The sequence below is a fragment of the Macrobrachium rosenbergii genome, chromosome 55 (assembly GCF_040412425.1).
Source record: "Macrobrachium rosenbergii isolate ZJJX-2024 chromosome 55, ASM4041242v1, whole genome shotgun sequence".
Lineage (NCBI taxonomy): Eukaryota > Metazoa > Arthropoda > Malacostraca > Decapoda > Palaemonidae > Macrobrachium > Macrobrachium rosenbergii.
In genome coordinates this window covers 62719548-62734650 of record NC_089795.1, presented here as the reverse complement: position 1 = coordinate 62734650, position 15103 = coordinate 62719548, and the positions used below count along the sequence as shown (strand labels likewise).

The 15103-nt window shown below is 36.2% G+C and overlaps 1 long non-coding RNA gene across 1 annotated transcript; it reads right to left on the bottom strand.

Moving 5' to 3' along the window:
- Positions 1 to 1583: 1583 nt before the first annotated feature.
- Positions 1584 to 13983, bottom strand: LOC136835329 (uncharacterized). The gene is made up of 6 exons (XR_010852105.1): positions 13542 to 13983; positions 8943 to 9024; positions 4119 to 4165; positions 3866 to 3948; positions 2668 to 2847; positions 1584 to 2336 (listed from the first exon to the last, which is right to left on the bottom strand). It is a non-coding gene; the product is annotated as an uncharacterized lncRNA (long non-coding RNA).
- Positions 13984 to 15103: the final 1120 nt, after the last annotated feature.

Below are 15103 nucleotides of genomic sequence, written 5' to 3'. Positions count from 1 at the left end.
AGACTTGTACCAGCGGTTACCCTAAATGGTGGCTGGAGAACGAAACAAAAGAAAGATTTAGGAAATACAGAAGGAGGATAAAAGAATGGACAAAATATGTTACAGCACACAGACTTTTACCTTAGACAAAGCGTTGTCGCGCATACAACGGACGTGCTGAAGTTCGTGTAGTGTTTCTTGCTCTACCATTCACTAATAAAATAATAGACAGAACGGGGTCAGTGAGAGAGCCACCTTCCAGACGCCTGCTCATCCGGCGGCTAATTTCTCTCTTTGTTCGCTGACCAGGCCTAGGTCAGACAGGCAGAATACAGTCATGCCTTTAGGCGTCCACGCTCTGGTAAAACATTCGCCAAGAGAGACAGGTAGAAAGGAAAAAGGACTTTAGGACCACCTATTCTTAAAGTTGAATATGGAAATTTCTCCTATGGGGTGAAATGCCTAAATGCTACCTATTCCTTTCTCCAACGGACGTTAAAGTTTGAACTGAAGACGCCTTAAATGCAGACAACAGCTTTTCCGAATGGTCTTGGTCAGGGCTGACATTATTTACAATCAAATGTTACAAGGGCGAATAGCAGTACATTTAAAAATATATTTATATATATACATATATATGTGTATATATATTATATATATACATATATGTGTGCACCAAGACTGTGTGTGTGTGTGTGTGTGTGTGTGTGTGTGTATATATATATATATATATATATATATATATATATATATATATATATATATATATATATATATATTTACACATATATATATTCTATGCTGTGGTTTTCATAATGCAGTAATCTCCCCTCAGTCGTGGGGTGTATGTGTGTATTGTTGTATACTGTATCATTTTGTATTCAGATGCGCAGATGCCATAACAGAGTAAGGTAAATGTGATTAAACCCTGTATGGTTTATAAAAAAGGATGATGAGTGGCGTGGAGAGAGACAGAGAGCGGTTGTTCACTACAGAGGGGCGACCTGTTTAGTCAATATTCAAAACTGCTGAAATAACACCTCATGTGACTCCATTAGTGTACAAGACACTGTTGGGTGGAAAATTCTATCACGTATATAGACGCCCATACAGAGGAGTCCATTCGGAGACCATTACCAGTGCGGAGAGGAGCTGTGATCTCTCTCTCTCTCTCTCTCTCTCTCTCTCTCTCTTCTCTCTGGGACTTCTGTAACCTGCTGTAACGTAATTGATGATTTTGGTAGACAAGGGTCACTCGTTACTTCTAACTGTTTAATTCCATAGTAAATGTGTCCGAGTTATCTGAACAGCGTATTTTACTGAGTGTACGTACGTAACGGCGCCTGACTAAAGACACGAAGCATTTGGTACCAAGGTATTGTAACGTGTATAGTCTGGTATTCTAAGTAGCAAATTTAAACGGATGATAGCTTTAAGAAGATAGACAAGGATCAGTAACTTTGTGCCCCTTAGTCCCTGTCCTTCAAGACAAACACATTGCATTACTAAATAATTATGTAGAAAGACAGAGAGGCGATGGTGAGTACTCGTGAATCTCGGATCTGGTTCATATAGTGGAATAATTATTCAAGAAACGCAAGTAATTGTGTTAATTGCTTTACTCGATTCCTTAACGTTAGTTTTCATGTATGTTCAAATCTACAGTAGTAGCGTTTAAAACAGGTATAACGTTTTAGGCTCAGGATAAGCTGTTAATACCTGGAACATGCATCATTATGCAGTGAAGTGCACTGGTTAAACTTTTCAGATTTGCAGTGGAAATCTCACGAGTTAAAGAACTAGACTTAATGAACTGGTTTAAGACCTACTCACGTTTTAATATTTAGTTCATAAAAGTGTCAGTCTTCTTCATCCTGGATTGACATGCGCATATTATTTATCGCAATTCTTTAAGCCACTGAAGTTAAGCGCTTGAAATCTTAATTCAAATAAATCACAGAGAATCTAAGTTAGAATATGCGAGAGAGCCTACAAGCCATTAAACAAGTGGGGGGAAAAGAGCAAGGTAGTGAATATTCAACATAACTCCTATTGCGTTTGAATTTGAAATGAGTTAAAGAAAAGCAAGGAAGATTTTTACATGTTAGGTGACTTGATATCTTTCCACGAGTCTCTGATCTTTGCGAGACTGATTGAAACGGCTGTCAGCAGCCAGGCGTTTAGACTTAAACTCTTGAGTTTTCGTATTGAGTATTTGCTGTCCTTGGTGTGCAGGAGGTTGCTCTGAAGAAATTGGGGCCATGTGGTTGTCCAGAAGCTTACCTTTTTCACAAGTACAGTACATATAGTTGCTGAGTACTTGACTGTCCGATGGCTGCATTAATCTCCCTTTCAAGCTAAGGAAGAAATCGAAAATAAACAAATACATTAATTTTGCATTTTTCTCAAAAATGGGTTTCAGGGCAATTTTTCTTTTAAAACTACTAAACTTCTGGTGTGTTAAACCTCTGCGGTTATCTCATGGTATATCTGCAATCCTTCTAGATTTATGGGCAACAAATAAGACTGAGATATCTCTACAAGAATGGTGAGAAATGTCTATTTTACCAATAACCATAAGCGAAGATGTATTAGATTAAGACAATCTATGGACACTGGAGATAAAGAGGAACTATACATACGTAGTTGGGTATCTCAAGGTGGTAAAGTCCTACAATTTCAACTCACCTGCACAGCATATGACCTGACCACTACTATGTAGTAACTTTGGAGCAGAATGATGAAGACGCAGAGTCCTATGAGTGCGTAGACTACCGATACAAATGCTAGCACAGTACTAATAGTAACCCTTGTCACCAGCAGACAAGAGTTAATTTGAACCCATAACTTCAAATTCTGTGGCTTATTCTGGAATGGTAGAAAATAAAAAAGTAAAGTCAGCCATGGGATGATGATAATGATATCTAGTCCATTATGGTACTTGATGCTCCTAAATAAAATTCTACAGCTGTACTACTTCACTGAAGTTCTTTCTCGAGAAGCAAAACTTGGAGTGTATGAAGTGAATGATGCGTAGGTCTTGTTGAATATTAATAAGAGTAAGACAAAATGTTGCTGAAATAAATTCTTTGCAAAGCAAGAGTGGAACTGTAAGGTGGGTCTGTGCCTTGCTGGGCATGAAGAATGTGAATATGTGCTTGTGCTCTATGATCTCAACGCAAAGCTAGGGGACAGAGAATGAAATGGCGTTGTTTTAAGTAATGAGAAATAGAATTATTTTCAGATACATGTTAAACATTAATGCAGGTGAAAATTGGAAATAGTGGAGTGTAATTGCATTGTACAAAAAGAATGGCAAGTAATGAGTGATGTAAGGGGGCAAAAAAATTGTTGGACTACAATTGGGTAATATTCAGGAAACCGTCAAGGTTTTTGTTAGGTGGAGGAGAATAACCGACAAGCTGCTGATGAGACTGCAAAATATTTGATAGAGGATTCAACCCTAATTCACTGTTAGAGCGTTTTTGTGACTGCCTCCAAGTTGTCTTTGAAGCCACCCCATGTAGAGACGGTTTTTGCTAAAAAAAAAAAAAAGTATACCTTAGTGTAACCAGACCACTGAGCTGATTAACAGCTCTCCTAGGGCTGGCCCGAAGGATTAGACTTATTTTACGTGGCTAAGAACCAATTGGTTACCTAACAACGGGACCTACAGCTTATTGTGGGATCCGAACCACATTATAGCGAGAAATGAATTTCTATCACCAGAAACAAAAAATAAATAAATAATTGAAGTATACTCTTTGTTCTGACAAAATCCATTCGAACCAAAATAAAAGTGCGAAACTGTCAACTTCATTTCAGATATTTTGCTTTTTCTTGGTTAATCGACATAATTTATTTTTAAAAATATTTTCAGCATTACCTCTTTAGCTCCGTAAATCAGCAGAAGAGCCAAGAAGGCCCCCAGCAGGGATGCTACAAATAATGTCCAGTATCCGGGAAAACCTGTAGACGTGGAGTGATGAAACCATTTGAGTAATCACATATTTTATAAAATGCTTTCCTAATGCAACAAACCTTTCATTATACGTTTGTCAACAGTCATCAGTTGTTATATGCTGATCTGTGTCTATGGAGTATTTTCATTTATCCTTCATAATATTCATTTTTCTTACCGTAGGTAGCTGACACTACACATAACTGCCTCTGCTAGTGAACCTATCTGGAAAGAAAGTTAGATTGTAGTAAATCCACACGTAGGCCTGATTTTATAGTCTCCGAAACATCATGAATCTTCTCTGTCTGTGAGGTTTAAAGTAAGTGATGCAGTTCATGGTGCTTGGAAACCAATCCCCTCCGATGATTCAGGGTTAATAATAGTAAGGCGCAAATATCGGAAAGGTAAACCAAAAAGCTTTCACTTGGAGTAATCATTTCGGAAAATACACTCACAGTGCTTTCTAAATTATTTTTCGTCAGTTAACTCTGTTAAGTTTTATAACAATTTCATACTTTTTCTTTTTACAAGTAACTGACGTGTTATTCAAAAGTATTAAGGAAACTTCCCATCAAAAAGCAAGGAGAAGAAGGGATGAGGATTTTGTACAAAAATAGAGGGCTGTGTTAAGCAAAAAATTTTGAAAAAACAAACTGAGGTACAAGAGCATGAAGACACTCTTCGCCATTCTGTTTGAGAACATATATAGACCTTGTTTTGGGAGTTTTGAGGAGGCTTATAGCTAATTATAACCCTGAAATTATTTAATTTTTCGTAGACGGCTACGTAAATCCCCAGAGATGGCAAAAATATAGATAAGTTTTAGTAAATTTAGATAAAAGTGAAACTTATTGAATCGGTATAATCTGATACTTTTTTATATTCTCACTGGAAACAATTCCGAAAATGACAATTGTTGTCATAGCAAAATGCTATCACAAAAAAATTTAAATAAAATGTTCGTCCTACAACCTTCACCATTGTTGGATTATGAATACCTTCTGACCCCTGCGTCACACATGTAGCCAGCGGGCTACTCCCTATGAGGGAATAACGATGAAAGCGTTTGCATCCTGTCTTCAGAAATCGACAGTAAGAGTCAGGTTCAGGTAAGAGTGTGAGGTAAAACGCAGTGGTTGTGTCACATTTATTAGGTGCTTTGATGCTGAAATGATGATTCTATATGATGGATGCAGCATCTTAGCTGTTTTAAGAACAAGGAAAGACACTGTAAATGCCTTGAGTTTCTGTTTCGAGTAAGAATTCCTTCCTGGGACTCTGTATCTGATTTCCTTGGAGATGATATTTTCAGTAGTATTAACCAGGTTCCAGTGACATAGACCAGTCAGTGAAAACCAAACGCAGGTAACCAAAAAAAAAAAAAAAACTAAGTAAAAGTAGGCACATGAAGAACCAAGTAAACAGCATTGGAAATCCAAACCAGCCAAAAGAACGCAAAGAGCCGATCGGAATATTGAAAAACCTAGCAAGGGGTCAAAAGGAATGCTAAGAACTGACTTGGAACGCCCCAGTAGGCCGAACAATCAAAGGACACAACGGAAAAACGTGAGCATATCAAGAACGTGAACAAACAAGACAAAGAAAGGCCAGTTGACATGTGAACTGAGATGACAGATGCAAGCTAGTGAAAACTTAGACGTATTTACCAAGAGGATTGTAAATTAATCTGCTAAATAAAATGACGATAAATTTATCAGGAGAACTGAACATCAAATACAGATTTTCCGCTTCAGACTTTTTTCCCCCAAGGAGTTAAGGTGTTTACAGAAATTGCCTTTTACTCCTGAAATTGGAATAAAAGGAAAATGAACAATGCACCCTACCATGCTTCAGTCAAGTCACAGGAGAAAACAAAGAAAACTCTAAGGGTATAAAAAAATGGCAATTGATATTCATTTTTAAAACGCAATTTCAAATACAGCTTGTGAGAAGCGGATGTTATTAATGAAGTACTTATGAGTACAGTATATAATACGAGATTCATAGAATCGGTTTCATCTTTTCATGAAACGCAAGTCAGTGATGACAGTCAGAAAGAGATAAAACTAATGAACTTACTCTTACTGACCATATGGGGAGACATACTGTAGAAAATGGTCAGTAGCCAAGGATAACTAAGAGTATTACAGTAACAAAATTCAAGCTTCAGTGGTAAATTGCTATTTGAAAATCACTGGCTACAAAGAAACATGCTAAAATGGAAATATAGGATAAAAAAGAAAAAGTAATTTTAGTTCGTCGTATTTCAAGTAGCCTACATCAGGACATTTAGAGAAAATACGTAAACATGATGGCAATATTAAAACGTTTATCACACGCATAAAAGACCAATTTCAGCCATAGATACTAAATAAAAAGCATAGAAACAACTGTGGCATTTATAAATACAAAAGCGGGGAAAATGACAGCCATGAAGAGTTAAAACGCACAATAGTTTTGAACTAGCTTGCAAGTACTTTTCAAATGAAACAATGAATTTACACGGCGCCAGCTGCGTGTTCAAAGCGAATGACAATAGCACAGAGCAAGGGCATATACCAAAGGACCACAGGATAATAAGAGAAGGAGAGATTGACAAAATGAGTGCCACACATATCATCCACGAAATCCTAAACGAGTGATTACTGTTTATGAATTACTTATGCTTCCTGCATTCTGATCAAAGTGGGTCCCAAAACAAGGCGGGATCATGAAGGGTGGTAATAGGCCTAGTTGCTTTTTATTTATTTTTTTCCCTGCGGGGCATTTCCGAGTTCTGTGAGGATAGTGAGTGAGTGAAAGGCTGAAGTAAGTACCCCAGACAAGGAAGTTGCTATATCACCGGGTGGGAATGCCGTGAGAAGGCCATATTCACATATTTCGAGGGCAGTGACTCCTTTTAACAAGCAGGATCTTTTCACTGTTCCTACATCCTTCCTCCTTGGCACTGTTAAGTACTTGTTTGCTCATGCCCCCAGAAAGTTCAATGACAATACACAAGTCAGCGTAGTTCTTGGAAGGATCAGCGATTTATTGCAACTGGGTACGTCATAGGTATTATCCACCACACACTGTCTATGCAGCAGTTCAGTTGGTATGGCTATTGTGAATGTTTTCCTCAGTGGATGGCAAGTGATGACAATCTGCTGCTTCAACCACTGCTGTGGTGAGCTTGAGGAGAGAGTTTTCCTTTAGGGACAAATCTTTTAAAATGCAAGTTTTTTCATGTTTGATGAAGCATTCATTAATTTCACCTATTCAGGCAGATTGAGATATAGGTTTCTGAATTGCAGGGCAGTTGCTGCCTGTAACTGGCAAGAGTCTGTCAATCACACCTAAAAGTAATTTCCAAGAAACTAGCAACATGCACACATGGAGTGCCCTAATTAGTATCACTTGCGGAAGACATCAGAATTGCCATTTGTCCAATTAATTATCAAGCATTGAACGTTGCTGAGTTATCAGAGATGTATCAAATGCTGTTGTCAGGGATTTCTGATGCAGCACCACCTGAGGAAGGCTCAAGACTATGAGTTCTTGATGAAGAAAGATAAGGAAATTGGCTGTGAGGTTTCTTAGTACTATAGGCTTTAGTGTGGCCATCAGCCAGCGCATTTACATATGTATTCATCACTGAACAATGCCTAGGCAAAGGATGTGCATCTGTACTAAATCAAGGGATTTCCTCTCTGCTGTCTTGGGCAGAAAGGAAATGTCTTCTACTTTTTAGTATGGCTTAACCCTAATTATGCAACTATGTATAGATGGACAGAAGTGCTTTGAGAGCTACTGTCAAGAAGTGTCTGTGTGTTCAGATGGGTTTGCTGTTCTGGAATAGGAGGGTTGCCATTAGCAAGGTGATGTGGGTTTATTTTCCCTTTTTTGCAATATTGTTGCTGACAGTCAGCATCGTAGGAGAGCTTGATTTTTTCTTTGGCTGAGCTGAGTTGTTGGTAGGTCTCGATTTGCTCTGTCACTTGAAAGGTGCATGGGTGTGCCATGACAACATTGACACTAGTGGCCTTCACACAAAGAAAGATTTGTGGCCTGGGACTCCAGTTATGGTATAGAGACTGCTTTTTGCCTTTAGGAGAACAATGGCTTGCTTTGGGGCCTTCAAAACAAAGACTCAGATCAAATATTAGTGGTCTTGCTTCACGGGTGGAATATTTCTGGCAGATTGCGCTGTTGTGGTTGCCTTGACAGAAGCAACATTCAGGGCTAACTTGCGTTGAGTTTGAACCATGGATGGCTCATTTATCAACATGATCACATGGAGGAGTTGAGGACCACTAATTAGTCACACTTGCATACCACAAAACCTATGAAAGTGACAAACAAAGGAGCTATGGTCTATTGTTACTGAACTGGTGGCAATTTTGTTTTGGTCCATTTTGAGGGCTGTACATTGAAATTAGGAAATACATTCCCCAGATCTGAAATGAGCATTCAAAATGTATTAAATCCATCTGTACTGTGTCACAAAAAGTCAGAATTTCTGAAAATAACAGAAACTGCCACACTTCACTCACGAGATCCTGGTATGTTTCCTTTAATCCTTTGTCTTTTTGGTGACCTAAACGTTTAAATACGTAGCGGGTGGGGGGGGGCGCCGTTGAGTCGACTGTGGCTGGTTATGGCCAGGATGGAAAGAAAGATAAAATAATAAGAGAATGTGAGCAATAACTTCTCTTTCAAACTATATACCAAATTATCATAAAAAGTTGACGGTCTTTTACAAGGTGAATGTCATCCTACTGGGATGGAGGTTAAAATGAGAGATTTCTCATACACACCCACACTTTCAGCCCTCTTGGTTAGAACCAGTCACAAGATACCCTTGCCCTTACACAGATGCACGTACGAAAGCATACCCATTCACTTACGCTCACCCACACACACACACACACCACACACCTTGATACCAGACCTCAGTTTCACATAAGACATGTACAATACAGAAAGAACTTATCGTTAAAGTTATCTGCCGCCTCCCACTCACAAACGATAGCCATCCAATGATTAAAACTCCTTGCTTGAGGCTGCATCCACAGCAACACGTATCTACAACTAAACTCGGCATCCTGCAAAAAAAAAAAGGTCCACATGATTTACACTCGCTTGTTGTTTCAGTGTAAAAAGTTCTTAAGGATGTATTTGTAATTACAGTATGTTGAAGAGCTAGTTTTCTTCACAAGATATAAATTTCATTTTGCTGATTTTGTTTCAGTGCTTTCATAAGAGAATTAGAACATTTATATATGATTTGAATACATGTTATTAGGTTCCGTGATTTTATATGTTGTCTTTTTTACGGAAGTAGGAATCTGGTATATCATGTATCGATGATTTTGGCAGTTGTGATATCAGATCTGGTGGCATAATCAATAAATAATGACCTGGATATAATTAACTTTGACATCATTACAATTAAATAACGTCAAGGTTTCATGAACTGACCCTGACACTGGGCCCGTGGCTTCAGAAAGCAACTACCTCAAACCAACTCACAGCCCGGCCCTAAGTAGTGGCACTAAATTAGACAGGCTTGCTTTTCTTGACCTGAGCCTTTTTTTCCTTCTTTGCCTCTACGCGGCTTTGAATACCATTTTTGAATACAGTTTTGATTGCATGCACCCTCACCGTAGAACTCACACTCAACTCTGATCCATTTTGAATCTGTGGGAAAGAAAATTGGCTTAATATTCACAAATATTAAGCCACAAATATCATTTTGTATCTGATTAACTATACCTTGGGAATACCTTACGCCCAAAAGAATTATAGTTAATTGGTAGTGCTTCTGCCGTGGCCAAGATTCGAAACTCGACCTTCGGTTTATAAACAGCGACATGCTGCCGACCTTGCCCATTTGACTCATGACCTCTCTTTTAGATTATCAGATATTAAGCGACAGATATCACTTTATATCAGTGAACATACCTTCTGACTAATTTACACGCAAATGGAATTTCTTAACAATAAGTCAAACAAGGGAAACTGTCCATTGCCAAAGTCTTTTCTAAGATGATATCAAGGGTATTTTCACTGACTTCTTATTTGCTTTGATTTTCATCACTTTTAAATGAGGAGCGTTTTCTCCTAAGCTGGAAAAGGAGCTTAGGAAAATGATCTTGGCTTTCTTCAGACTCGGGAATTTTTCCCCAAGGCATGCCTTTGCCGTACGACAAAGGTCAGTCACTATACTCTGGTTTTCCTTATTTTATGAAATGTGCCTTTTCAACGCTGCGGCTATTTTTGAGGGAACAATACACAACTGACTTTTCTAAATGATTATCAATAAAAATGTTTGGTTTAGTTTAGTTTAGTTTAGTTTAGTTTAGTTTAGTTTAGTGAGTAATGTGAATTCATTATCAATTTCTGTGCCTTTACACAGTTCAAGTGAAGACCTCTTTTGTTATTTAAATTTGCATGTGCTTCATACTTAGTCTCAAATTTAACGAAAGATCTATTCCATCCTAGACATAATTTCTGATGTTAGATTTTTGAAACTGGGGTTGCTAAACCAAGCACTGTGGCGGCGCATTCGGCCATTCAGTGCTTAGGATAGTGAAGAGGCAGTTTAAGTGGTTAGACAGCAAGATGAGAAATAAGGGCAAAGGTTCTTAGGTTGGAACCGGGAGGGAACCTCACAGTTGCACTAAGAAGTGAAAGTAAGTTTATACAGCAAGACTGAAGAAAGGAAGCGGGAATGGAAGTAAAGTAAAGGTCTAAAGAGTGGGTGCAGCGAGGGGCCGCGGTGATGCTGCAAACACCATTTAGTAATGCCTAAAGTGCACCACGTGAGGTGCAGGGGTGGGGGCAGGGGCTACCTCCCTAAAGGGCCTTTATCCAGTATGTATAATGAGCTTTCTCTTTCGTGTATTGACATTTAATTCAACTTTGCACTGCTTCATACACATTCCGACCTTTGAAAAGGAGTCTCTTTGTGTATATCAGAGGTGCCAAACTTTAAAAATATTTTTTTTAGTTGACTTCAATCGTCAATTTGTACTCATGACTTGACTTTTTAATAGTTTTATGCATATATATATATATATATATATATATATATATATATATATATATATATATATATATATATATACATGTATATTATATATTATTTATGTATATATATATAAATATATATATGTGTTATTTTATATATATATAATATATAATATATAATATATATATATATATATATAATATGTAAATATATAAGTATATATATTATATATATTTATATAAATATTTATATATAAATTATATATATAATATATATATATATATATATATATATATATATATATATATATATATATTTAGATAAAATATATTTATATATAGATATGTATATTTATATATTTATATATTTATATATATGTATATATATACATGTACACATATATATATATATATATATATATATATATATAGATATATATATATATATATATATATATATATATATATATATATATACAAAAAGTGAAAGAATTTCAGCAAACAAGCAATAACCTTTCATTTTCTTGTATGTACCAGAAAGTGAAAGGTCATTGCTTGTTTAGCTGAAATTCTTTCAGTATATATATATATATATATATATATATATATATATATATATACAGTATATATATGTAAATAATATATATATTATATTTATATATATGTAACATATATAATATGTATATATAAACGTATATATATATTATATATGTATAAGTATATATATATATATATATATATATATATATATATATATATATATATATATATATATATATATATATATATATATATATATTACTAAAAGGACCTCATTCGAAAACTGGATGGTATCTAATGGAGTATTTATTCAGAAAAAAGTTACAAGCTTTCTTGGACAAACAGTCCACATTATCAAGTATCCGTACAGTAACCAGATGTGTAGTCCAGCTGTATTTATATCTGTGTTCTGGGTAATTTTAATCCTATAATCGCCTAGCTCCTGCTGTGTGACGGCCCCCCCCCCGTGACCTTGGCCTTTCTCTGCCCGCTTCTTCTTCCATGTGTCCGTTTTCCGTGTGTCCTCTTGCATTTTTCCTTTGTTTCCTTGCTACTGTATAGAGTGTACGATTTTTCTGGATATGCTGTCTTCAAAGCCGTTTCCGGTGTTCCCTGCCATTGCCTTGTTAGCGCATGTTATGAAGGTGTTCTTTACAACCAGTCTGACCATTTTGTTGGTGTTCCTGTACAGAAAACTCATATTTTCCCAGTCTATTTTATGGTCATTTTCCCAACAGTGTTTGGCAACTGCCGACGTCTGATTTTAATGTCTTATGTTCTGAAGGTGTTGTTTGGTTTGCTCTTTACATGATTTGCCAGTTTCGCCATAGTACCCATCTTCACAGTTTATAGACAGGCTGCCATATATACCCCCCTCTAATCTCTTTCCCCTCCACCGACTTTTTGTTTCTATTTTATTCCTAATGGTGTTTTTGTAGCTGCATATCAATTTGGAATTATCTAGCTATTGATGGGTGTAATAGAGTTGTTGTCCTGGACTGTAATTATTTTCGTCCCTACCAAATGTTCCTTTTCTATCCTTTCCCTCTCCCCAAAATAGTTTTTCCTTGCCTTGATTTGTGCCCGCTCCCACCAATACTTAGGAAGAAGAAGCGGGAAGAGAATGGCCAAGGTCACAAGGGGGGGTGGGTGTTGGTCACACAGGAGGAGCTAGGCGATTATAGGATTAAAATTACCCAGCATACAGATATAAATACAGCTGGACTACGCGTCTGGTCACTGTACGGATACTTGATAATGTGGACTGTTTGTCCAAGAAAGCTTGTAACTTTTTCTGAACAAATACTCCATTAGATACCATCCAGTTTGAATGAGGTCCTTTTAGTTATTCTACTAATGCACAGAACAATTGTGTATGTGATAAAGTTAATATATATATATATATATATATATATATATATATATATATATATATATATATATATATATCAGAAGTAAGTTCTTTTGTTATGACCCCAGAGTTGGGAAATGGGGTCCTGCATCAACAGACTTTCAAGACTAGAGATATATTTATCTGCAACTTACGAAGAATTTATTAACTATTCCGCTTCATTTCACCAAACAAAAATTTAAAGGCAAAAGGCAGATCGCCGTGAACCTTGACACTGTTACTGAGAAGATTACTCCGTTTCTTTACTTTTTATATAGTTTCGCTTAAAAGTAGAACTTCTTAATATAATTGCAACCAACGTTTTGTCTCTCTCTCGTGCAGAATTATATGAGAAAGGATTAGTCTGTTTTTTCAGCTCTCTTTTGTTCTTTTTCGTCATGAGTTATTCGTTATCTTGAAAAATTACAATATTCTGCAACACTTCACTTTCATTCACGGATTTTATACACCCTATATATTATATCTAGATGTTATGCCCAACGGTTGGATCATGCGGTTTTTCAGCAGCAGTATGTATCTGCTGTCGTTTGTGCAATTGGATATTTACGTCCTGTTATAATAGTAGTAAGAGCAGTTAACTTCTGTTAATATTGGTATTTCGTAAGGTAATTTCACAGTAGAATAATATACAGTACTCGCCTGTGACTGCTAGTTTCCTTTTGCAAATCAGTTCTACTCCTCTTGGTGCTGCACCAGTTGTAAAATGTGACAGTTCATCCCTTGCACAAACTTATTTTAAGAACTGGAGATAAGAACCTTATCAGTGAAAAGTGCTGTAACACTGATGACACTTATAAAAAGTTTGGAGACGGCGTCCCTCCCCTTTCAGGAAAAAAGTCGCTGAGCGAGGGTCTCAGGATGAACCTCTTGTCTTCTAATCTTGTATCTGGAGGGTGTTTGTTATTGGAATTTATTTTTGTAAATGCTTCTGGAGAACGCCTTTCTTTGTGTTTGTGCTTCTTCCAGCTCTATGTAAAGAGGCAGATGGGATGGAAGAGTTTTATGTTCTGTTTTTCTTGACATGCATATACTTGGAAGAGAACTGTTTAGAACGGAGTAGTTTCATGGTACAACCATACTCATAAATGATGCGGCGTGACTTCATAAAATTTCGTTCAAAATTCACTAACTGGCAACTAATTTGCTGCTTATTTACCTCTTGTTTCAAGAGTGAAATGTGTCATATATATCAAACTGTAATAAAAATTACGTGTAGCCAGATTTTCGAAAAACAGAAACAAAACATTCAGAAACTTTCGGTCATCCAGCGCCGATACGTTCGACAAAAGAATACTCTTCATAAAAACTGGGTTCAAATGCTAAAATAATGAAAAAAAATTTTCAGACATTTTCATATTGCTTGCATTGCAGCCATAAAATTGTAAATAGTCGTATTAGACTATTTTTACCCCGCGACACTGACGAAGGGTAAAGAAATAAATACGAAGGTTTTACTGTAGCTAAAACGCATCCACCGATATCAACGGGTGGGCGTGGCCTGTGTGACGCAGCCATTTGAGTGGCGGCAACATACGTAGGTCTGCAATATGTAGAAGCAATGAAATAATTTGGAAAATATTTATTTTATATTTGTTATTGGAATATTAGTATTTTCACTAAAAATTAAATTATTTGTGTTATAATTTGTAACTTAAAAAATTATGGTTTACTAGTGGAGATTCCCCAGTTACATTTTTGTTGACGCCAAAACTTTGTTCCTAGACCTTGGCATGTAAGTTTTCTTTACTTTTTGAAAATACATTTACATATTAATAATTTCTGGTCAGAAAGCATATGAAGTTATCTATACATCCTTGCACTTCAATGTAGCCTATGAATGAATCAATTATACACCAAAAGCAAACAGAAGAACTTTCAGGAAAATAACATTCTTTGTCAGATAAAAAATGTGTTGCATAGTTCTTGGCTTTATTACCAATAAATATTTAGACTAATAACTATCTTCTCGATATAATTTAAAGAATAATTATCTATTCTGCAAAGAACATGTAATCTCTAGAAGTAAATCCTTTAATAAAGAAGATTACATTTAAGAAACCTTACATTATTTTCGTTAGGCCTATAAATCATTCCGCAGCATTCAGGCAGTTTTAACTTAGCCTAAGACTTCAAAATTCAAAGAAAACTTTCGTAATTCATATTCCTATTTTGAAAATTTTATGACCTTTAAGCTTATTAGG